The 3087-nt window shown below is 43.2% G+C and overlaps 2 long non-coding RNA genes across 2 annotated transcripts; one reads left to right on the forward strand and one right to left on the reverse strand.

The window, feature by feature from the left end:
- Window positions 1-1308: 1308 nt before the first annotated feature.
- LOC120935306 lies at window positions 1309-1646 on the reverse strand. Its single transcript, XR_005748404.1, has 2 exons — window positions 1506-1646; window positions 1309-1426 (listed from the first exon to the last, which is right to left on the reverse strand). It is a non-coding gene; the product is annotated as an uncharacterized LOC120935306 (long non-coding RNA).
- Window positions 1647-2442: 796 nt separating this feature from the next.
- Window positions 2443-2691, forward strand: LOC120935307. Its single transcript, XR_005748405.1, has 2 exons — window positions 2443-2494; window positions 2574-2691. It is a non-coding gene; the product is annotated as an uncharacterized LOC120935307 (long non-coding RNA).
- The last annotated feature ends 396 nt before the right edge of the window (window positions 2692-3087 follow it).

Raw genomic sequence — 3087 nt, forward strand, 5'->3', positions numbered from 1 at the left:
GTGGTGCGAACACTCTTTACATATGCGTGTGCGACACTGTTTACATATGCGTGTGGGACTTATGCGATAGCTTCTGATGCCGTCACACTTTCAGCCGCTGGCTGAAAAAAAACAATACAGGGGTTATGGCTGATATCTTCAGCCATAATCCCAGTAAACCACTTGCAAACCGCAAAGTATATATACATATTGTGATCGGCAAGTGGTTAAAGGCAATCTTGGCGCAAAGAGAACTGTTTTTTTTGACGTCCAGCAATACACTAATTAAAATATTTTTTTTTGTCTGAACTGTAATGTTTAAATATATGCTGTTATATTATACTAAAATCATATTGATAAATAATTTCCATACTTGGTGCACAATGATGCTGACAGTTCCTGCCTCCTTGTAGCTTTCTGTGATAGCATAGTAGCCAGACGCCGGCGTTCACATATATTGAGGTACATAAGGTACATAGTGTGGCCCATACCTGAGTTGGAAATGTCCAAAGCTACAAAGTCCATAGTTTCTGGAGTCTATGATGTAGACCCATTTAAAGAGATAGTGGCAGCAGACAAAGGATTACATTCTAGCAAACAGTCCTGAAAGATCAGCTCCCATGGGAAACAATCCTCAGGCGGGTCCTCTGCAGATGTATTTATACCCAAATTACAGACAGGATGTGTCACATCTGTAAAGGAAGAAGTCACACACGACCCAACCCTGAAACAATCAGCCATATATTTAAAAAAGTATTTTAAAAAGAAACAATTAGTGCAAACAAGATAGAGAAACCAACAAAACAAATAAATGCAAGCTGAACACTATAGGTTAATCAAATTGCCTACAATCGGTATACAAATAACATAATTAGTGCAGCGCAATAAAACTGAGAGAAAAAAGTCCATCCAACAATGGTGGGGAACTACAATTCCCAGAATGGAAGACAAGATCCCTCGTGAAGAAAGGTGAAATCCGATCCACTGGTGATACAGTATATAGGTGACAACCCTCCGCCACAAAGCCGATGCTCTTACCAAAAAAGGTGGACCCCTGATCAACAGAAGGTCATATACACTTGTATCCACAAAGGGATGGTGGTAATTTCCAGCACGGCAATAGTCTCCAGCATGTCAATAGGACCAAAGAATCCAAGGTGAGTATAAAAAAGTTAAGAGAACACGCTCTAAGTATTCTCCACAAATGTATTTAAAATGAAAATGGGGGAGAGTGGGGGCGAAGGGCTAGTAGCTGTAGCTAGACCTGGAGCTACCCACTCAAATGGTTTGGGGGGGACTATCACGGTACTGATAAATATGCATAAAACATAATGATATAAAAAAGTTTATTGATTTATTAAAATTGCAAAACAAATAATTGTACAATTCATTGATTGGTCAACGTCGACTAGTTTCGTGGGGTTTCCGCTTCGACAGGACAGCCAATCTATAGAGTAATGCAATAGGAATATGTAACAAACATCAGCAATACAGTAATAATTGATAAAAAATTGATATTTGCTTACCGAATGAGTCAATTGATAATGCGCGGAACCAGGCGGCCTACGGGGGGTCCCCTCTTGGCGGGCAAGGGGATGGTTGATCGTGAAGGTCTGGGTGTAAATAAGCAATATAAAAATATGTATGTATATAAGAGAATGTTTAACCCCATAGAATCGGTGGGCTGGGCAGGGAAGGGTATAAAGGGGGGGGGGAAAGGGGGAAAGGAAGAAGAAAGAAAGAAAAAGGGAAAAAAGGGGAGGCGGAGAGGAAGAGGGGAAATTGAGAGGGGGGGAGGGGGGAAGGGAGGATAAAAAGGGGAAGGAAATCGGAGAGGGAGAGAAAAGGGGGGGGGGAAGGAGAAAGAAAAACAAGGGGGGGAAAGGGGGAGAGGAGGGTGGAATAGGCGAGGGAAGACAGGGATGGTGGAAAAAGGGGGGGTGGGAAGAGGGGGGGGGAAGAGGAGCACCCACGGATAACTAGTGAAGGGAAGATTTAATGGGGGACTTACCACGATAGAAAATTGTAGGGAATGCAACCAGGCCAGGTGGAATAAAGTCCTGGTGCAATGACACCAGATCTGCCGGACAGAGGACGTGGACAAGGCAGCACAGTGGGGAATTGCCAGGAATTCTCCCTCCTCTCCCCCTTTCCCCCCCTTGTTTTTCTTTCTCCTTCCCCCCCCTTTTCTCTCCCTCTCCGATTTCCTTCCCCTTTTTATCCTCCCTTCCCCCCCCTCTCAATTCCCCCTCTTCCTCTCCGCCTCCCCTTTTTTCCCTTTTTCTTTCTTTCTTCTTCCTTTCCCCCTTTCCCCCCCCCCTTTATACCCTTCCCAGCCCAGCCCACCGATTCTATGGGGTTAAACATTCTCTTATATACATACATATTTTTATATTGCTTATTTACACCCAGACCTTCACGATCAACCATCCCCTTGCCCGCCAAGGGGGGACCCCCCTTGGCGGGGACCCCCCGTAGGCCGCCTGGTTCCGCGCATTATCAATTGACTCATTCGGTAAGCAACTATCAATTTTTTATCAATTATTACTGTATTGCTGATGTTTGTTACATATTCCTATTGCATTACTCTATAGATTGGCTGTCCTGTCGAAGCGGAAACCCCACGAAACTAGTCGACGTTGACCAATCAATGAATTGTACAATTATTTGTTTTGCAATTTTAATAAATCAATAAACTTTTTTATATCATTATGTTTTATGCATATTTATCAGTACCGTGATAGTCCCCCCCAAACCATTTGAGTGGGTAGCTCCAGGTCTAGCTACAGCTACTAGCCCTTTGCCCCCACTCTCCCCCATTTTCTATTATAATTGGGATGATGGTACACTTTTATTCATTTCATTATTCCATACATGAGGCCATACTCCCCATTTTGTTCGTATTTAAAATGAACAAAAAGGGCATGAAACAATGGCGCAAAGTGGCGCACTCTATAAAAAACTTGCCAATAAAAATTGTCAATAAGAACAATGCTGCGGGATCCGAGGATCCAGAGATGGCAGCGGTCCGTGCACTAGCTCCTCCCCCATAAGAGTTTAAATTTGAATTTCGAAAAAAAAAAAAAAATAGAGGATCAACAATCCAGG

Source organism: Rana temporaria, chromosome 4 (assembly GCF_905171775.1).
Source record: "Rana temporaria chromosome 4, aRanTem1.1, whole genome shotgun sequence".
In the NCBI taxonomy this organism is placed as follows: Eukaryota; Metazoa; Chordata; class Amphibia; order Anura; family Ranidae; genus Rana; species Rana temporaria.